The following is a 23,085-nucleotide window of genomic DNA, read 5'->3' on the forward strand; positions in this document are numbered from 1 at the left end:
AGCCCCACCACCTACGGAGAGTTGTCTTCCGGCACCACCTGACCAGAAGGACCGGTGACAACTCCTGGAAGCTGTGTGGCTCAGCAGTGCTTGAGATGAGAGGTGGGCAGGTAGAGTTGATCTCTCCCACAGCAAAGCCAATACTGAGCATGGACTATTCCCTTGTTATACAGACAGGGGCTATTAATAGCTAAGACTGAGGGTAGCTCTGGGCCCTCCCAACCAGAGAGCCTATTTAGGAAATTTAGATAGCCCAGGGTATCCCCTTCCACTTCTACACAGGCAAGGCAGCCGAGACATAGTCCTGCCTGCTGTGGACAGTCTCTTCTGGCCCCATCAGACCAGAAGAGCTGGTGAAAACCCACAGAAGTTGTATGGCCCCAAGGGTGCTTAAACTGAAAGGTAGGCCTAAAGAGCTGGTAATTTGCAGAGCAAAGCCAGTGGCCCTGTTTGGTCAGGGAACTTGGGATGCAGATTGGCTAAGACAACAAGTAAAGAGCTCTATAAACTCTTTAGAGCTATTTTTTTCCCACTGCACCACAGGCAGTGTATCTTTGTAGCTCTGCTCATTGCTGAAAATATCCTTCAGCCTGTCCAACCAAGGAACCTAACCAGAGTATACAGGAAGCTCCATTGTCCATTCAACAACCTTATATACAGTAGCACTTGAACAGAGAGCACAGCCCATGGGTTTCCCTGTCTGCAGAGCAAGATCAGTGGCCTCATTTGACCAGGGAATTCAGTGCACACCCTGGCCTGCTTTGAGTCCTCAAACAACAAGTTCTACAGGCTCTGGTCCTGTCCTGTTGACCTGTCAGAGCAGAGAAGTTAATTCATAGCCACACCCACCACTAAGTATCCTGTCTTGACCATCTAGCAAGCCTGACCAGAGAATCCAGGCAACTGTGGAGCCCATCCTACAGCCTTACTTGGGTAGGGAACAAAGCCAGCAGTTCTATCCAACTGTTCTCAGCCAGTGAGTCAAACCCCCATCCCCATCCTCTGAGATTGAACACTTGGCCTTGACCCAAATAAACCATAATAACAGGCCCCACCTGCCCAAGGACATTAACAGCAAACACACCCATAAATCCAAACTGACTTGACTGATAAAGAAATGTCTCTGCCAAAGCAAACCTATAAAGTCTAGAGGAGGGGCCTGATTGCTCAAATGTGCGCATACTAATGTAAGGAATCAAGGATTATAAAAAATCAGGTAAATATGATACCACCAAAGGAAACTAATAAAGCTACAATAACTGACCCTAAAAAAATGGAGTTCTACAGACTGTCAGACAAAGAATTCAGAATAATCCTCCTAATTCAGTTAATCAAGCTACAAGAAAACACAGACAGGCAAGTAAACAAAATTACAGAAACAATGCATGAAAAAAAGAGAAGTTCAACAAGGAAATAGCAACCATCAAAGAAACCAAATAGAAATACTGGAGTTGAAAAATACAATTAGGTGAGTTTTAGGAATCCCGCTGAAACTGCAGTGACTGTCAGAAATGAAGACAGTCTTGGGGACTGTGAATTTTGACTTTGTAGGGTCCCTAATGTTAGATTATATCTAAAAGCAAAACAAAACAGAAATCCACCACCCTATATAGATAGTATAAACATGGGGAAACATGTATTAGGAGTCACACATCAAAGAATGAAAAAATCCCTTGATATGACAAGTTGGTAAATGCAATAGCCACAGGAGGACACACAAAGAAATCCATGCCATGCAGCCTTTTCTGATGTATACTTTAAATTATACTTTAATTCCCTTCTATTTGTCTAATAATATTTCTTAAACATAATTTCATAAACATTAACAGGTTGCTAGAGAAACAAAGATTTATTGTCTGGAAGCTTGGGAAAAAAATCCATATCCATTAACAACTTTACCTCAATGTCTTTGTTATATTCATCACCATTGTCTATTTTTAACACATATTCCTGCTCCTAACTGGCTATAGAGTGCTTTTTTATTTTAGGGTTTGACACATATTTTTTATTCTTTCTGGAATGATAGTCTTCTCCATGCTTTATAAGATTAACAGCTATTCATCTTCCAGGTTTAAATTACATTTAAATTATATATATATATATATATTTTTTAATTTGAAATTATAATTTGTATATTTTTATTTATTTGACTCCTTGACTCTAAACTCTAGTCTGTTTCACCTTGTACTATATCTTAATGTGTTTTACATGATACATGGACAATAAGAGATGCTATTTAAAAAAAAAAAACCTTACCTGTCTTAACTGTAATTTTTGCAAACTGGTTATAAGGATGTAAGATATTTGACTGGGAAGAGATAAGGACTAACAAGTCAAGAAGTTTAGCAATTGTTTATTTCCAGAGGTGAAGAGGGGTGGAACAAGCAAGAAAAGTCTGTGGAAGATGATGAAGAAAAGGACTTGAGACTCTCTTCCGTTTTTTTGGAGTAAGAAGACTGAAATTCAGTGGTAGGTCAAACTTGACTGAGACAGAGAGGGTACCTAAGGCAATTCTGGGCAAGAGATTCATGATAAAGCAGCAAACAGCTCAATGTGCAATTTCAGGTAGAATCAGTCCATTTGGATGCAGATGTGATGGGTAGATTGGACACTGTTCTTTCTAAGACCTGTGCCTGAGAATAGCCTGTCTTGGACACAAATCCAGCTAAAACTCTGAAATAAGACTTCTATGTTAAGCCAGAACAAGCTAAATTCTGTGACAGAATGTGTGCACTTATCCTTTACCACCTGTTTATAACTTGTGCCCCAAGATTAATCATGCAAAAGGCAAATTTTTTTTTAAGATTTTATTTATTTATTTGACAGAGAGAGACAGCGAGAGAGGGAACACCAGCAAGGGGAGTGTGAGAGGGAGAAGCAGGCCTCCCACCGAGCAGGGAGCAATCCCAGGACCCTGGGATCATGACCTGAGCCGAAAGCAGATGCTTAACAACTGAGCCACCCAGGCGCCCCAAAGACAATTTTTTTAACTCACTCAGACCATCTTTCAGTTACCTGATGGCACCAAGTTTGTTACCACCCAAAAACTTATGTGCCCTTCCCTGTGTCTGGAACATTTCCCCAACTCCGGTTAACACTTACTCTTACTGCCCCGCATTCCATGTACTCCTTCTAAAAGACTTCCTCCATTCCACCCAATTTAAACCAGCGCATTGCTGACTTTATAACATAAGGTCCTGATCAGATATTTATATGAATTATTCTTACAAAACTCATGACAATTTGTACACACTTTTGTATTTTTATTTGTTGAATAACTTGTCTCCCTACCAGCCTAAGTTTAGAGTTATAAGATTAGAGTTGATGTCTCATTTTGTTTACGATTGTCTCTAACTCTTAGCATGTTGACTAGTATAGTGATTAATAAATACTGACTGAATGAATAAATACCAGTTATGAAGGTACAGTAGGCTAATAATCTCACAAGGAAGAGGGATGGAGAACTGTCAGAGGCTGTGAGCACAAAGTCTCCGACACATATGGAAAATTCCTAATAAATCTGAAGTGATAGGATAGATAGTCAAGCATGGGTACCTTACTGTCGTAGGCATCTTGATGGTTTCAATATAACTTATCCATGTTATGTTTTCTTTAAGATGTAATCATATCTTTCAGGGCTGTAGAATGCATGTTAATTGTCCTGGTTGCAAATTAGTAAATGCATTATGTCATTTTTATGGTATGCTACCAAAAGAAGAAAGTCTGTTGGATGGAAATAAAGTAAATTTAATTAATCCCACTAAACAAAATCAGATGATCCAGAAAAAGCCATATTTTGAAAGAGGCTGGATTTATACTGAAGAAATAAATTGCCTTATAAACATAATGTTGGAAATAGAAGAAAAAGTGAAGACTACGTGAGTGCATATTAAGTTAGATGATTTTTAAATCGTTTTTTTCAAAAGAACTGGGTTAAAGGTGTGGAATAAACTTGGTCCTCTTATTGTTTTGTTTTTCTTGAGTAACCTTATACCAAATATCTGCATTAGTTAACTTGTTATCATAAGCCTCATTAATCTCTACCAACATTGGTGAGCAGCCAGTAGTGGGCGGGACTAATGGAGCCCTACCTTTTGTCAGTAGGGATGCCATCTAACTTTGTTACTGCTCTAGATTAGTTTTTAACTGAAATTGCTTATATATGACTGTTACTGTTAATGGGAAAGGATATTAAATATGGATTATATCTTTCATAGTCTAGCTAGCTGGGCATCTTGGACTTAATACTCCCCATCTGTGACCCTTTACAATACATTAAGCACACCTTTTCAGCAGCAGCCCTATTATAGTTAATCATGCTGAGGAAGAGATTGTACTAAATGTATTAGCAAGACACCGACATTAACCAAATGCTAGTCAGATGTGTCAGGGAACAAAGAGCTAAATCTAGGTCTGTCTTTTCAATGGACTTTGAGCTTTTAAGTCAATGGTATCTAAGTCTTTCCATCCATCAGTGTGAGGATTGCTGGTCTCTCGGATTACACTGACGTGTAGCCACACATATTGTAAGACTATAGTAGTCAACTTATCCAGTTCTTTAGGAAATTTAGATGCAAATTTTATTATTTACTTCTCTGCAATGTGCATATTCTTTCAAAGAAAAGCAAAACACATTAAGTACATGGAGCTACAGGAAATAACATAAGGCTTTTAAATTCTTCAGGAAAAACAAAATAAATCAAATAGTAAGGACAGTGATAATCTTAGCAACACATAGAATGCACTATAATGATACATTTCATTTTGGAAACTACATTGTCTTCTGTAAAAAAAAAAAAGCAGATAAATGGTATAACCTTATGATATGAAATGTAAATGTTAATGGGAGATATCAAATGCCTGGGAAGAATATGCTTCTGAAAGCCTTGGAACAATTGGGGTGCCTGGCTGGCTCAGTAGGTAGAGTATGTGACTCTTGATCTTGGGGTCATGAGTTCAAGCCCCATGTTGGGCATAGAGCTTATTTAAAAAAAAAAGAAAGAAAGAAAAGAAAACCTTGGAACAGAAAGAACAGGAGACTGAGACAAAGCTACTGCACAGGAACAGGGAACTGAGACCTGTATGTATCAAGAATGATTGTTAAATTGAATTGTATCTTTCTCAGCTTTATACAGTGAAATTATAAAGGCCTGATGGTGGGGCTGATGGGTGGACCTGCCCTATCAGGATGAGGCTGAGATTCAGAAATAAGCTTTTTAACAAAGAACAGATATTCCTATGGTTCAGAATGGGGCACAGGCCAGAATGTACGGGGAAGCTGATAAAAAGAGATTGCAGATCCAGCACTATTTAGGAAGAAAATAGTATTGAAAAGACTCTGACCTATCCACATATAGCTTGAGGTTATGTCAGTTCCCTACACTTTATTAGTAAACTGTGTATAATCTGCCCCATAGAGTAGCTTTAGGTCTTCTCAGGGAATCCTTTATTACATTTTAAGGTACTAAATTTTAAAAATTCATTCTAATTTTGCTTTGTATATTTAAAGCCCTAATATTTGTATAATCTTTCACTCAAAAATTCTACTCTTAAGTCGTATTACTTTTTAGTCATAAATTATTAGCTAATATATATGGTACCTACCATGAGTCAGACATGGTCTACATACTTTATGTACACCTAAAACTTCAATAAATTCATACAGCAATCTTATGAAAGAGGTACAATTACATTTCACAGATGAAGTGAGGCACAGGAAGTTCAAGCAGCTTACCTATATGGCTCACAGAGCTACTGGCACACAAGGCTGTGAACCCAAAAGTTCTGGTTCCTAGGGACTGTGTTCTTAGCACTAGAGAATACCACTTGTCATAAGGATAGAAATACCAGCTCATTAAAATGGCAAAACCTTCCTAGATGAAATAATTGGGGATTTGTTAAAAAAAAAAAGTTAGAGCATATCTACATAACAGATGACATAAAATGTTATTTTATCACATGAAAAAGGATCATGTTATATGGCTTAACCAGAAAAGTAACCCTGGTCATGGAGTCTGAATGCTGTGAAGCAGAATCCCTAGTCGACCAGTAAAGGACATGCAGCATGAACAGCAATAAAATCCCTGTTGCTTTAAGTCATTGCGATTGTGAGTTTCTTGTTACTGGAGCTTAATATAGTCCATTCTAACTAATACAATTAATAATCAGCATATGGTCTAGATACAGAAACAGAATCTGAAGGGGGAAACAAAACCCTAATCACAGTGGTGAAGATGAATTGTAAACATTCAAATGGATTATCCTGGAACAGAAAAGGGCACACAGCACTTTAATTCAGTTGTCATGACCTTTAGACATATTAGACATAACCATTTTTAAACACCATCTAACTGTTAGATACTTAAATTTCCTCTTCTGAAAATGTGAATAATTTGCCATAAGAATTCAATGAAACCATAAAGGGTTCTTAGCATAGAGCCTAACACACAATAATAACTCAAACCACAGTAGCTTTTATTATTCATGGGGCGCCCATCTCAGCAACATCATAAAGCAACAAGTTGGAGCTCAAGTTGCCCTGAGAGGAGATTCAATTTCTATTGCCAGACAAGGACTCACTTCTTTTTCTCTTTTAGCAACTTTTAGATTCTGAGCAGAAGACGTGACAGGGGGAGGGGCTTTCTCCCCATCCCATCCACTATTTAAGATAAAATGACTGTAGCCTTTCACATAATCTACATCCACAAACAAAGAAACCGAAGTTCGTAGACAAAGTCAAAAGCTGGTAAACCAGAACTCCCAATCTGTCTTTGTAAAATAGTTCACATTATGGGACATTTTCATTTAATGCTTAACCTCATTAACTGAGACACAGAGAGAGAGAGAGAGAATCTCAATAACCTACCTGGGAGAATAGTGCTCCCAGGACCTCAGTGAAAAATTATGACCAACATTCGCAGTCCATGGAACTCCACGAGGGTGGCCACAGATGGTTTTGACCATCAGGAAAGAGCAGATATTGAAGAATAACCTATCTTCTTTGATGGGACTCTCCCATAATGTGTAGGTTATATAAGAAGAGATTAAATCAAGTCTGAACAATACTAAATTCTTTGGTTATTTTTAACTTCACTTTTCCTTACAACTAAAAACAAACAGAACACACTTTACCAATGAAAAGAATCAGGATATGTGAGAAAGGGTAAATACTGTTTATAAGAACAAAAAACAGCAACAAATAGATAAGAACCTATGTTAATAACAACCTAAAATTGATACCATAATATTGGAATACACTCTCACAAAATTATCAAGTTTTCACATGAACTCTGGATATCTGATAAAGATGTATTTAAATCATATACAGCAAGATACAAAATGCTGTTGGCAAATTCTGCTTTTACCAAGATTTGTATTAGCATCCTTCCTCTTGAAAAATAGTTCACCTCAAGTGTTTTATCTCTCACTGAAAATTAATGAAGAGAATATTTACATCTTATAATTTTTTAGATAGATTTGCCATAGAAGTATTTAGACAGATCTCTAAATATTTAGGAAGAGAAGAAGAGATCAATATTGATACATTCCCATCTACTAAAAAAACCAATGTTTTCTTACTTCTCAAGGGATCCTTTATAACCACTATTTCAAGCTTAGTAGCTTGTGCCCCCATAAAATACAATTAACGTTGCTACTAGAAATTTAAAGAGATCAAGTCCTTACTTGGTATATTTATAAAGCAGACCCCAGATATTCCTACTGTCTTTTAAAAAAAGGTTATATATAAAGAAAACAATTATTAGCAAAATGAGTAAAATTAAATTAGATATTAAAATTACTACAAAAGTGACACAAATTACTTGATATTTCCATATTTTTACACTGAAATTAAGCTGAATTTGTATACATAATTCTAATATTATTACAAGTCTAGTTCTTATTTATTACAGAAAACAGATTTCATAAGTGACTATTTAGATATTTATTAGTATATTAAAAAGCAAAGATTCTTCCCTAAAGTCTAGAATCTTGAATACTCCAATATTTTTTTAATGTCCTGTGAATTCTAAACTTTGCTCATTGAAATCTTTGAGTTCTCAAATAACATAAATTGCCTAAAGAGGGGATATATTAAAATATTATGATACTGCCTAATTATTATTGCTTTATTCTCCTTTATCCTATAGGCTATAGATAGGGTAGATTCTATCCTATGGGATTTTATCCTTAAATTGATCAACTATATGCATCACTTAGCTCTGATTTTATATATATCATTCGGATCTGGTTATTCTATTGAAATAATATTTTTAGGAGGTAGAAAAAAATCAATAAAATAGTCCCAGACGTTACTTATTTCTGCAACCCGTTATGTTCTAATCTTTGAGAGTGCCTCATATTTAAGGATTTATTCTGTCAGGCTTATAAGTTTTTACAGTATTACAAAGACTTCTTCTTTTTAGTTATTATGTATAACAGAGTATTTTCTTTAAAGAAAACATGATATTGGTGAAAACACTATTCAGAAAAAGCAATAATATTCTAGCATTTGTTTTACTCATCATTCCATAAAAGGTTAGGAATGTAATTACTTAAAACTTGCAAACTTTAATTTAGAGTTCACAGATTATATTGCTAACTATTTATTTAAATAAAAGTGTTTATATTTTCCCTATGACGGTATCTTCTGGTATTGTGGTCATGTTGATGATTGGTACACAGCCTTAAAAGTTTATTTTAAAGAGAAAGCAGACATTTCTCCAAAGAAGACATACAAATGGCCAACAGACACATGAAAAAAATGCTCCACATCACTTGCCATCAGGGAAATACAAATCAAAAGCACAGTGAGATACCACCTCACACCAGTCAGAATGGCTAAAATTAACAAGTCAGGAAATAACAGATGTTGGCGAGGATGCAGAGAAAGGGGAACTCTCTTACACTGCTGGTGGGAATGCAAACTGGTACAGCCACTCTGGAAAATGGTATGGAGATTCCTCAGAAAGTTAAAAAAGAGCTACCCTATGAACCAGCAATTACATTACTCGGTATTTCNAGCACAGTGAGATACCACCTCACACCAGTCAGAATGGCTAAAATTAACAAGTCAGGAAATAACAGATGTTGGCGAGGATGCAGAGAAAGGGGAACTCTCTTACACTGCTGGTGGGAATGCAAACTGGTACAGCCACTCTGGAAAATGGTATGGAGATTCCTCAGAAAGTTAAAAAAGAGCTACCCTATGAACCAGCAATTACATTACTCGGTATTTACCCCAAAGATACAAATGCAGTGATGTGAAGAGGCACCTGCACCCCAATGTTCATAGCAGCAATGTTCACAATAGCCAAACTGTAGAAGGAGCCAAGATGTCCATCAACAGATGAATGGATAAAGATGTGATATATATATAGGAATATTACGCAGTCNAAAGATACAAATGTAGTGATGTGAAGAGGCACCTGCACCCCAATGTTCATAGCAGCAATGTTCACAATAGCCAAACTGTGGAAGGAGCCAAGATGTCCATCAACAGATGAATGGATAAAGATGTGATATATATATAGGAATATTACGCAGTCATCAGAAAGGATGAATACTTACCATTTATATTGACGTGAATGGAATTGGAGGGTATTATGCTGAGGGAAATGAGTCAACAGAGAAGGACACTTATCATATGATTTCACTCACATGTGAAATATAAGAAACAGTGCAGAGGATTGTAAGGGAAGGGAGGGAAAACAATGGGAAGTCATCAAAGAGGGAGAAAAACCATGAGAAACTCTTAACTACAGGAAATGAACTGAAGCTTGATGGGTTGGGGGATGGAGTAACTGGGTGATGAGCATTAAGGAGGGTGAATGATGTGATGAGCACTGGGTGTTAAACGAAAATGATCTGAAGGGGCACTTGCACCCCAATGTTTATAGCAGCAATGTCCACAATAGCCAAGCTATGGAAAGAGCCTAGATATCCTTTGACAGATGAAAGGATAAAGAAGATGTGGGGGAATGGGATAGGCTGGTGATGGGTATTAAGGAGGGCACGTATTGCATGGTGCACTGGGTGTTATACACAAGTAATGAATCACATAACTTTACATCAAAAACTAGGGATGTACTGTATGGTGACATAATATAATAAAAAATATTATTAAAAATAGTGTTATTTCTAAAATAATAAATATTCAAGCCATTTGACCATTAAAAAAGATGTGATATATATATATATATATATACACACACACACATATACATATATATATATATATATAATAGAATATTGCTCAGCCATCAAAAAATGAAATCTTACCATTTGCAATGATGTGGATGGAACTGGAAGATATAATGCTAAGTGAAGTAAGTCAATCAGAGAAAGACAAATATCATATGATTTCACTCATATGTGGAATTTAAGAAACAAAACAGAGGATCATAGCAGAAGTAGGGAAAAATAAAATAAGATGAAATCAGGGAGGGAGACAAACCATAAGAGACTCTTAATCATAGGAAACAAACTGAAGATTCCTGGAGGGATGGGAGGTGGTGGGATGGGGTAGCTGGGTGATGGGCATTAAGGAGGGAGTCCTATGCAGGTCTCATCCCAGGACCCTGAGATCGTGACCTGAGCCAAAGGCAGATGCTTAACCTACTGACCCCCCGAGGCACCCCATATGTTTTCTCTTTTATTTAATTTAATTTATTTTATTTAAATTTAATTAATTAACGTATAGTGTATTATTAGTTTCAGAGGTAGAGTTCAGTGATTCATCAGTTGCATGTAACACCCAATGATCATTACATCCTGTGCCCTCAAAATAAAGGTATATGGGATAATATTATTATACAATTAGCAGAATGTCTGAAACACAGTGAGCATGGAATGCATGTAAGTCCCCTCCATAATTGCTTTCCTGCTTGATTTATGATGCTGGGCATTTGGAAGGTGGGGACGGAAAGAGAGTATAAAGGAGGTGAAAAATCACCAAATGATTATTGCCAGACTTACAGTCTATTATTAAAACTGTCTTTACTCACATTATTGGAATAATGGAGACTCACAATTTTTTTTCTTATCTGTATTCTCATTTAGCTGTTGAAAACAAATTAGAAAAACATAAATATTTACTCTCAGATTGGTAATGAAGTATTTTTTACTGGGTAAAATATCTATCTGTTTTACAAGACAAAAAACAAAACTGCTATTTTGAGCTTTCCCCAATAGCAGTTTGAAAATTTTACATTCTTGTACCTTTAAGGTATAAATCAAGAAAAAGTAGTGCAATACTAAATTGTTTGGGATTTGCCAAGAAAATATTGAAAACTATATTTGACTGCTGTTCTTTTTTTCTTCTCACCCAGAACACCCTATTTTAATTTGATTTGTGTATTACGAAGTATAAAAAAGGAGAGAATGAAGGGAGAAAAAAAGGCAGGGTTATTGGTGAAGAGTCAGTGCTATAGAATTTTTTAAATAAATAGTAAGATGGCTATAATTATTCACTCTTTTAAGTGAATTATCTTATTTAACTTTGTAAAGAAATGTTACAATATTGACTAGTTCCAATAAGCACAGCATTGTACATTCGTGGTTCATTTTTTGCAAAATAGATGCAATCATTCTGTTTCCTTTATTCATGGCTCAGAGTAGGCAGGCAGCACCTTCCCAAATTGACTCAAGCCTTGAACATCTAACTAGCTTTGGTCAATGGAATAATAGTGAATATGACATAAGAACTGAATGTTCTGTAGATACATTGGGGATTGCCTTCTCTTACTGCTTTGGGGAGAATGCAGTCACCACTATGTCAAGAAGCCCAAACAAGTCTGTTGGATTATGAGAGAGCAAGGCCCTGTCACCCCAAATACTTTGGCGACCTTGACCAACAGCCTGCCAACTGCCAAATGTTCCAGCCATCATCTGACTCGCCAGCTAGACACAAAGATGTTAGAGGGCCTAAGAGAGATCAGCCCAGCCTGCTCAGACCAGAAAAACTGCAAGCCAACCCACAGAGCAGTGTGCTCAAAAAAGTGATTGTTGTTTAGTTTTAGAAATAGTTTGTTAGGGATGCCTGGGTGGCTCAGTCGGTAAGCGCCTGCCTTAGGTTCAGGTCATGATCCCAGCTTTCTAGGATCCAGCCCTGTGTCGGGCTCCCTGCTTGAGGGGAAGCCTGCTTCTCCCTCTTCCACTATCCCTGCTTATGTTCCCTCTCTCGCTGCCTCTCTGTGAAATAAATAAATAAAATCTTAAAAAAAAAAGTAGTTTGTTATACAGTAAAAGCTAGCAAATACAGTATTTTCAGAAAATTTTCAAATACCCAGACAATATTGGTAGAGTTAGAAATTCCATTCAAACAGGAAGTTGGTTTTAAATATAAAAATACTGTCACATAGGTACAGGTTTCCTTCCAAAACCATCTTTAATTACTGTCTTTTTTTTTTCCCTAATAAAAGTGGAGAAATCATCTCCTATTTAGCAATGTGATGAGTACACTGATGGTCAAATTCTATCAGAAATCTTTGGGAAAATATGCAGCATGATGCATGGATAGAGTAGAGAACACTGAATTTTTTTTAAGATTTTTATTTATTTATTTGACAGAGAGAGAGACAGCCAGCAAGAGAGGGAACACAGCAGGAGGAGTGGGAGAGGAAGAAGCAGTCTCCCAGCGGAGGAGCCCGATGTGGGGCTCGATCCCAAAAGACCGGGATCACACCCTGAGCCGAAGGCAGACGCTTAACGACTGAGCCACCCAGGCGCCCCAAGAACACTGAATTTTTGTTATGCGCTGGACATTGAGCTAAGTAAAGTGCTGGGCATTGAGCTAAGTATTTCTCATGTGTTGCCTCATTTATCCTTCAAGGAATGCCATGTTTTTTATCTCAATTTTTAAGAAAAAACAATGAGACAACGATAACCCAATTAGTAAGTTGATGAATCAAGATTCAAATTCATGTTTGTCTGACTCACAGTATTTAAATATTTCCCAACCTGCAAAAGATCTTACAGTTTGTATAAATACTTGACTACCAGAGCTTAAAGATACTTTTTAAAAATATTTTATTTTCAAGTAATCTCTATGCCCAATGCAGGGTTCAAACTCACAATCCTGAGATCAAGAGTTGCATGCTCTACCCACTGAGCTAGCCAAGCACCCCAAAGAGATTTTTAAAAATATGTAACTAACAGCATTTTTAAAGATGAAGAAACAATGACCTACAGAAGATAAATTCAAGATTTTTCAGCTAGAGAGTGGCATAGGGGGAACTAGAAGGTTTATTACAGGAAATTAGAGTCTTAAGCCTAACATGGTTAACTATGATTCCTACGTATTTTATAACTTGGATCTCAGGTTTTGTGTAACCAGGTTGGAAGGTGCTAGTGGGTGATTTGCATGTGGGGATGGCAGTGATATAGAAAATATCTCATCCAAACTTTTGAGATTGGCAACTGCCAATTTCCCTGCTAATATTTCAGCATGAGGTCATTGCTTATAAATGGAAATTTTGTGCTTTTCTAATTTAAGGAATTTTGAAAGAGACAATGATATGAGTAGTTCCCTAAATCTAGCAATATTTTTTTCCTTTTTTTGGGGGGGGTGAGGATGAAAACAAAATTGGTTAAAGCAAATTCAAACAAGATTCTCTTTAATCAATTCAAGAAGAACGAGAGCCAGAATTAATTATTTTAAAGAAAACATTTGAAAAGATTCCTTTAGTGTTAAGGAAAATGAAATATCAGTAACAGAATCCCTAATTAAAGAGTAAATGTAAGCTGCTTCTTATCTGACTTTCATTCACTTATTCCAAATTTCTAGATTACCTCTGATATTATGTGTCCTTAAAATTTTTTTTTCATTGTATGGTCCCTACTTGCAATATTATGGTTGATAGTATAATTCAATTCAAGTAGGTAGAAGAATTGCATGATTTAGAAATTTTAATATTTATTTATTATTTTTTTAAAGATTTTATTTATTTATTTGAAAGAGAGAGACAGCCAGCGAGAGAGGGAACACAAGCAGGGGGAGTGGGAGAGGAAGAAGCAGGCTCCTAGCGGAGAAGCCTGATGTGGGGCTCTATCCCAGAACGCTGGGATCACGCCCTGAGCCAAAGGCAGATGCTTAACAACTGCGCCACCCAGGCGCCCCTGGAAATTTCAATATTTAGAAGAGAATTTTTTTCCTGATCTTATCCACAACTTAAATTATTTTACATGCTATGTGGAATAGACCATGACTAAGGCAGTGCTGTAATCAAAAGTTAACATTGTCTTTGGAACCATAAATATGTAATAAGCACGTTATGCTCAAGTATTGGGGTATCAGTTGTCTTACCAGTCACATTTATCCAGACCTGGGCTCAATAACCTTATCAGTCCATTTAACTTCACTGATAGAAAATAACATGGTTTGTCCTACCCTGCTGTCTTCCACTCTCTATTATTCTAACCCTGTTCTATTTTTCTTCTGTATTACCTATCATTATCTAATATACCATATATTTACTTGTTCCTTAATTGCTATTTCATCTCTGTTCTTTGAGATCAGCCATGTCATCTGTCACCACTGTATCCTTAGTGTCTAATATGCTGCCTATCCCATAGTCAGTGCTCAATAAATATTTTAAGTGGATATATGAATATCCTCTACTTTCTCCAGTTATATAAAATATTGCAAAGTTATTTAACCTTTAAAATTTTTAGTTTCTGGAATAACATACTAGAAATGTAAACTGTGTTCCCTAGTTTCTGTTGCATGAAATCCAATCACATTACCATCTTCTCATCCTCTGGCCCTTCACACTTCTCTGTGGGTTTCTCATGATATATTGTATATGTAGTATGAATAAATTTATCATATATATCTCATTTTCTTTCATTTGCTTGCTTCTTTTCTTCTCCTTCTCCTTCCTCCTCATCCTCCTCTTCCTCCCCGTCTCCTTCTCCTTTCCCTCTGTCTCTCTTCCTTCTTCCCTCTAATCTCAGTTATTCTTTTTAGTAGTGCTAAATGAGCTACTCCCACAAGGCAATTCTATCTCCTACCAGGCCCCTGCTCGTCTCAGGATAGCTCAAGATAACTAAGATTTTGTGTCCTGGCTCTTAGGAATGACTTCTTTCCTAGAAAATACCTAGTGCCCTAGTTCAAATACAATCCTAGCAGGCTTGACTGATCATCCCATCAAATATCCTTGAATCTAAGTGAAAGATACAATTTAGACCGACTACCTTCCACTCTATTTCCCCAAAACCCCTGGGAGATAGTAGGCAGCAAATGAATATGAGTTTCTGTCCAAAATCTAGAATGGAATTATAGTTAGCTTGGATCTAAAAGGAATTTGAAGGTTATTCATTCTAATTTAATGTGTGAGGAAATTAAACCAACAGACGCCAAGGGACAAGCTTAAAGTGAGCTAGTAAGTAGTGGCAGAGATATCTGAGACTAAATAAGGCAAAGTAAACATGGAGGGATAGTGATTTTTATAAAAAAAAATATTTTATTTATTTATTTGAGAGAGATAGAGAGCAGGGGGAAGAGCAGAGGGAGAGGGACAAGCAGACTCTGAGCTGAGCATGGAGCCCAACATATAGCTTGATCTCACAACCTTAAGATCATGAGCTGAGCCAAAACCAAGAGTCAGACACTCAACCCACAGAGCTACCCAGGTGCCCTGGGATAGTTATTCTGAAATATCAATCAGTGTGTGTGTGTGTGTGCATGTGTGTGTGTGTGTGTGTGTGTGTATACTTTCTTGCAGTTTTCATCTACCCTCAGATTCTTCCCTCCATTTAGTCAGCAACACATTCAACAAGAGGGGAAACATTCAACACATTCATAAAAGGAATGAATTTATCAAAAAAAATTATAGTGTTTGTGTTTTAGAAGCCTCAAGATTAGGCACAGGAAATGGGGACCTATGTGTCTACTCAAGAAACTTGGGAGAACGTGCAATGACTAAGAGAACAGGTCACCTCTCCTAAAACTAGGAAGATGTCTTTGGCTGCACAGGAAGATTAAGAGACCAGAGAATTAGCCCCTGGATAGAGAAGTAGGTGGGGCCAGGTTGAGGGAACAGGAGCTTTGGGGCCACATGATCAGGAGTGACTTCAGCATCTAAAGACTGAGAGAGCAACACCTGTCCCACTCATCCCAGCAGTCCTGTGGAGGAAGTGCCCCCAAAATCCCAATGGGCACCAAAAATATTTGGCTCAGGACCTACCTTGGCTGTCCCTCTCATTGGAATCTAGCTAGATTCAACTGCAGACTTTGATCACTGACCATTAGGAGATACGGCCCTTGAATCTGCTCTTTCCCTGAATGTCTACATACAATCATTCAGAAAAAGTGTCAGTTCTACCTCTCAAGCTCATCCTCACTTATGTCCACTTTCTTCCATCAAATAGTACAATTATTTTGTCTAACCCGTCCTCACATCTCACCTAGAATCCTGTAGAACCTCTTAATTTCTCAGGAGTCCTTTTCCCTTTTGTCCTGCCCAAATCCTTATTTTATACAGCAGCCAGGATCACTGAAAAAGATACTCTCTTCAATGGCTTCTCTTATAGTCATCCTGGTGTATCAAGCCCTCTTTAATGTGGCCCCCACCTACTTTTCTGAACTTACTTCCTACCTCTCTACCCCTTACCTACTAGACCCCTCCCATATTGGCTTTTTTTTCAGTCCACAAACATTCCAAGCTTTTCTCATATAAGCTCATTTTCTCTGTTTCCTCTTCCCCAATTTCACTTTCCTATCATCTTTTCATAGCAGCTTCTTTTTGTTTCTTTTTTTGCCATTCAGATCTTTTTCTAAATGTTCAGATTTAAAGTTATTCTCCATCACAAACAGTCTAGCTTTTCAACTAATAAATGTTATGACTTACTTGTTGGTTTGATTGCTGTCTGTCTTCTCCATTTAATTTTAAGCTCATGAGAGCTTAAAATGTGGGTTTTTTTTTTTTCAGTACTGGCCCCTCAAGTCTTGAACAATGTCTGGTAGGTAGAAAATACTCAATTTGATAATAAGTAAATGGATCAATAAATGTAGATGGATGGATTAATGGAACTTTGTGTTTGAATGTTGCTTGGATCCTATCTGGCTTACCATTTTTAGGGTTCTGGGTTGCTTAAAAGTACTTGCAAAGACTGTTGCTGGAGGGGTGGTAGAGGTTTTGAAGGAACCTTCCCTCCCTACCCACTGCCCTCCTACATACACAACACACAAGCCCCTGCTTGTTGATACTGAAAGAGAAACATGGAAAGAGAACATGAAAGGATCTCAGTAAATGCTAGTTGCCTTATTAAATGTTTTTGACCTATTTGCCTATGTTCAGAGATAGAAATATATAATGCTCATATTTTGGAGGTGGACAGACAACTTCTGCCCATTGTTGTCAATTACTGGTCATATGACCTCTGGTAATTTTTTTTTTTCTTTCTGGGCTTAGTATGGCTAAGCAGCTAACAGAGAAAACTAGCATCAGAGCTAAGAAGATTTTTAAATTAGAAGAGATAATGCCTAAGAAGTAATGAAATTAAAAAAAAAGAAGTAATGAAATTTATATATTATCACTAGTTATAGTTATAACCAATCATTTTATCACTAATGATAAAAGTTATCACTGATAGTAGTTAAAATATCATTATTAATGCTAAGAGTTATTACTAGTCAAAGAGTTGTTAATAGTTATCATAGTTAACACTAATGATGAGTTATTTTCTGAGTACTTAGGATGTGTTAGTATTCCATGCATGACACATACATTAATTCTTCACAACAGCTCTATGCAGTTAATTTTACGCCAATTATATAGGTGAAAGAAGTGAGCCCCAGAGAGGTGAAGGAATTTCTCTCAAGTTCTCCTAGTAATTTATGAGTTGGAATTTGAATCCAGAAATTCCATCCCTAAAGTCTGTGCTCTTAGTAGAGAGCCTCGTATATAATAAAAATTAAGTTAATTTTGAATGCTACTATATCCTCTTTATTTTTAATTTTGGTCCTTTTTATTATTTGTATGAGCTCTTCACATAGCTTTTGTCACATTTGCTACCAAGCAAGATCTTTGTAATATCACAACATGTTAAATGTAAAATTGAAGCACCTAAGAAATGTTCCAAGTCCTTTCATTACTTGAAAGTAAAAAGAAGTAGGGTCACCTGGCTGGCTCAGTTGGCTGAGTGTCTGACCCTTGATTTCAGGGCAGGTTATGATCTCAGGGTCATGAGACTGGGCTTTGTGCTTAGCACGGAGTCAGCTTGACCCTCATCCTCTCCCTCTGCACCCCCCTCCAAACTCATGCTCTCTCTCTCTCTAAAATGAATAAATAATTTAAAAACTTAAAACAAAACAAAACAAAAACTAGGGAGCTTAGGTAGCTCAGTCAGTTAAGCATCTGAATTAGGCTCAGGTCACCATCCTAGGCTCCTGGGATCCAGCCCCTTGGTCAGGCTTCCTGCTCAGCAGGGAGTTTGCTTGTCCCTTGCCCCTCTACCCACTCAGGCTTGTTCTCACTCTCTTTCTTTCAGATAAATAAATAAAATCTTAAAAACACACACACAAAAAAAAGAAGTAATATTGTTGGGTGGGGTGGGGCTGAGGGGAGTTTAAATCTAAATCCTCCACACTCATGTGAACAATTTAACCTACATAAGTAGGTTCTTCTGCCATCCATGAACAAAGCCACATGCCACTTGAAATTCGAAAATGGCTATTTGGTTTTAGAATGCAATTTTTTTTTTGCAGTTTTATGTTTTATTTATTTTTTTATAATTTTTATTTTGTTGTATTAGTCACCGTACAGTATATCCCCACTTTTTGATGCAATGTCCCATGATTCATTATTTGCATATAACACCCAGTGCACCATTCAATATGTGCCCTCCTTAATACCCATCACCGTCCTTATCCCGATCCCCCATCCCCCTCCCCTCTGAAGCCCTCAGTTTGTTTCCCAGGGTCCACAGTCTCTCATGGTTCATCCCCCCTTCTGTTTACCACCCCCCCTTCATTCTTCCCTTCCTTCTCCCACTGAATGCAATTTTTGATCCGTGCATTGGCATCTACTAAATCTAAGAGGCCCAGGGATCCAGGTTGCAAAGTGTGGGAGGCTAAACTAGCTGCAGCCTCTGAACAAATTAATTCTCTCCCACAAGCTTACACTCAATGGTCTCTATCAGAAGCATGTTGTGTCCAGTATTTGTCTCATTATCTTCAAATTGCGCTGGAGAAATGCATCTGGAGTGATATGGCTCCTCATGAGGAGGAAAGATATAATTTGCTGGGCTGACGCGACACAGTGGGAAGATGGGCCACATTCTTCACCAGTTTCAAAGGACGATGGCAGTGAGCTTTTTATGAGCTTTGGTTATGCTGCACTGAAATGATTTGCTTCCATCCCAGTAAAGATCAAAAATAAGAGCTAGAGCTAGTTCAAGGTCAGGGGAGAGTTGGGGCTTACAGAAGAGAAAAGAGACAATTTTCTGAATTTAACTGATAACAGTTGAAATGTAAAATCCTGAAAGAGAAAACTCTAAGAACTTTATCTTATTCTTTATCCACTAGTGTAATTAGGGATATGGACACTTAATGGACCTTAGGATTGTGACTGATTTTCCAGGATACACTAGTTTCAAATAGTTGAATATTCTCACCAATTGTCTCCATTTGTTAACCACATCTTGATTTTTCCCCCCAAAAAATATGGTCCCATAACTAGTACACATATTTCTCGTTTAAGACATACAAGGCTTCCCCCACTATCCAAAAATAAAAACCTTTGGAACTTTCTGTAAGCCAAAATGGCATAAAGCAAAGAAGCAATTACTATTAACTTATACAGAAAAATATTTTAGCATTCCCAGACTCAAAAATAACCTCTCTTAGGCTTTTCTGATACCTTAGAGCACATCTTGCTAATGGATGCACAAAATAAACCGAGATAAAACACAGATGCTCACAGACTCTGTTCAGAGCTATGGAGGCTGGATGCCTGAGATGCTGAGAGTTGCCAAGGAAGGACCTGGGCGGGGCCGCTCTCACTGCTCAGGTGCACGCTGTCTCTATAAGGCTCCCTGCAAAGCAAATGTTGAATGCTATTTTTGTATTTTTTTTTTTGTAAAAGCAAAAATCCTCTTTGGATTTCTTTCAGTTAGTGAAAATGGGTACTAAGGTAGGTCTTTTGCAAAAGCAAAGTGGTGTTAACACAAACGTTTGAAAGCAGGGGATACCTGTACTTGGTTTGAGAGCATCAAATTCTGTATCTAATTGAATGACCAAACATAAATATATAGAAATAAGCTGATTTTTACATAGTAGTCCCCCCCTCCCCACTTACCTGTGCTTTCTCTTTCTGCCTGTTCAGTTGCCCGCAATCAACCATAGTCCAGAAGCAGACAATCCTCCTTCTGATATAACCTCGGGAGGTCGGTAGTACCAGACACTACACCACAGTGCCTACGTCATTCCCCTCACTTCGTCTTGTCCCCTAGGCATTTTATCATCTCATATCATCACAAGAAGGGTGAGTATAGCACAATAAGATATTTTAATATGTAGAGAAAAACTAGATTCGTGTAACTTTTATTACAGTATATTGTGATAACTGTTCTATTTTTTATTAGTTATTATTCTTAATCTCTTACTGTGATGAACCCACAAATTAAATTTTATCATGTTATGTATGTACAGAAAAAAAACACGTAGTATATGTAGAGTTGGCTACTATCTGCAGTTTCAGGCATCCTCTGGAGGTCTTGGAATGTGTCCCCAACAGATAAGAGGAGACTACCGGAATTGAAAATGAAGAGTCAGAATGTGAATATTATTTACCTTCTTGACTACTGTTCTTTGAAAACAGAGGCAGAACTCTAAGACTTTGGAGGGTGGAAGGGATGAAGAAATTCAGTTTGTAACACACTGGGAGAAGAAGAAAAAATATGATTCCCAAGTTATGCAATACTTACTTTACAACAATACAAACTGACATAAACAGTACATAGAACTTAACAAAACAGGAAGTAAGCTTGAAATTTTACATAATGATTATATATTTAAAGACTTGAAAAATATTTTTCAGTAATGAATACATTCAAAATTCACTTTATGGGGCACCTGGGTTGCTTAGTCAGTTGGGCATCTGCCTTCGGCTCAGGTCATGATCCTAAGATCCTAGGATCGAGCCCCACATGGGGCTCCCTGCTCAGCAGGAGTCTGCTTCTCCCTCCAACCCTCTCTCCTGCTCATGTTCTCTCTCTCTCAAATAAATAGATGAAATCTTTTTAAAAAATGCACTTAACTCCTATCTAATGACTTATTTGTGTAATTCCTTATCTTTGGTTCTCAGACATTGCTGTGCTAATGAGGACTTGAGGTGTTTGTTTAAAATGTAGATTCCTGGGTCCCTGTTCTAGAATATCTGACTTAGTATAACTAGGGAAGAACCCAGGAGTCTGCTTTTTTAACAAGTATTTATGGAGACACTATCTATATTTTTCATCTGTGAAAATAAATCTGACTTTTACTGAATGCCTACTGTGTGCCACTTTTACGAATGATTTATTTCTTTACTATTTACACTAGTCTTTTGAGTTAAACATTGTTATCTGCATTTTACTGACAGGTGAACTGAGGTCGAAGGAAGACGTTTCTCATGATCATACAGCATATAAAGAGCAGAGTCAAAATTCAAACAGAAACTGATGATTCCAAAGACTTTGCTCTTTCCTATTTACTGACTATCATGATAGAGACACATTCATAATCAATACTAGAAAGAAAGGTGGGGGTTTTGGGGGGCTGGGGGCCATTAGAAAAGGATAAGATGAAATGTCAAGAGAATGACAATCTTTTTAATGATGTCTCCTAAATTCTCACTGTGAAATCATAACCCATTGAAAGGAAAAGATAAAAATAGGCATTGGATTGAGAGGGTAGTTTAAAATGAGAAACAAAATTACATTTTCTAATTGAAGGTTAGTTAGTTATGAACAAGCATGCCTGTAAATTGGTGACCAAATTCTGGTTAATCACATTTGTGACTTTAACAATGTCAGTGGCTCAAAATTTAGTTATAGGGAGGTACATATAGCATTAGATGAAAACAAAGAAACAACAAAAATGCTTCTTATTATAAAAAAAATACTTCTTTATTTGTCTTCATTTTTGCAATCTGACAAATTTGTTGTGGATGTGGAGTAACACCACTTTATAAATTCAGAATCTATTGAGCATATGGTTGACAGAATTCTAAGATGCCTCCCAAGATACCCCTTACTCCCAGGATGCACCCCCTGAATAATACCCTCCACTTGAGTGTGGGTGGGCCTGACTTAATTAGGCGATGGCTACCAGCTTGATAGGGCCTATGAAGGGGGGCTACATGCAGGGAACTACAGAAAGCCTTCAGGAGCTGAGAGCACCCACTGGTCTATAGCCAGCAAGAGAACAGGGGCCTCAGTGCTACAACGATATACAACTGGATTCTACCAAAAGTCATATAAACTTGAAAAAAAGAACTCCAAGCTCCAGAAAATAATGCATCTCAGCTGATAGCTTGATTTCACCCTTATGAGAGGCTGAGGAGAGAACCTACCTTAACTAGTCCTGGACTTCTGACCTATGAAACCATGAGATAGTATATTTGACTTGCCTTAAGCCTCCATGTCTGTGGTAATTTGTTACAGAGGAATAATAAATAAGAAAAAAGAAAATAATACAAGTGCCTGCTATATATGCCAGTACTGAACTAGCATAGGGGTACAACTATGAACACGATGGACAACATTTTCTGCCCTAATGAACCTAAGACAGTAATGGAGAAAAACTGACAACACAGGTAAAATAGAATATAGATATAGATATAGGTATATGGATACAGATATAGACAGATATTCAGGAGTGGCACATTCTATGAAGAAAGGAAAATAGGGCAAGAGTGAGAGACTTACTGATGGGGACTGGGGTGGGACTTCAGCCAGGGCAGTCAGGGAACTATCAAAACAGGTAAGAGTTGTGTAGAGGCCAAAATGATGAAAAGGAGGCATTACATAAAAACTGGAGTTTGGATCTTAGTCTAAACCCTTTGAAGAGTTGTAGGCATGGGGAAGGGGTGTTTATCTGAATGA

General features: G+C 37.3%; 1 long non-coding RNA gene across 4 annotated transcripts in view; it reads right to left on the minus strand.

The window, feature by feature from the left end:
- The window catches only part of LOC117796434, a 328,247-nt gene extending 307,848 nt beyond the window's left edge, over nt 1–20,399 (minus strand). For all 4 annotated transcript variants that reach the window (XR_004620956.1, XR_004620955.1, XR_004620954.1 and 1 more), the window contains exon 1: nt 20,298–20,399. This is a non-coding gene — a long non-coding RNA (uncharacterized LOC117796434). The remainder of the gene's footprint in view (nt 1–20,297) is intronic.
- Between the last annotated feature and the right edge of the window lie 2,686 nt (nt 20,400–23,085).

This window comes from Ailuropoda melanoleuca, chromosome 15, assembly GCF_002007445.2.
Source record: "Ailuropoda melanoleuca isolate Jingjing chromosome 15, ASM200744v2, whole genome shotgun sequence".
Taxonomy (NCBI): Eukaryota; Metazoa; Chordata; class Mammalia; order Carnivora; family Ursidae; genus Ailuropoda; species Ailuropoda melanoleuca.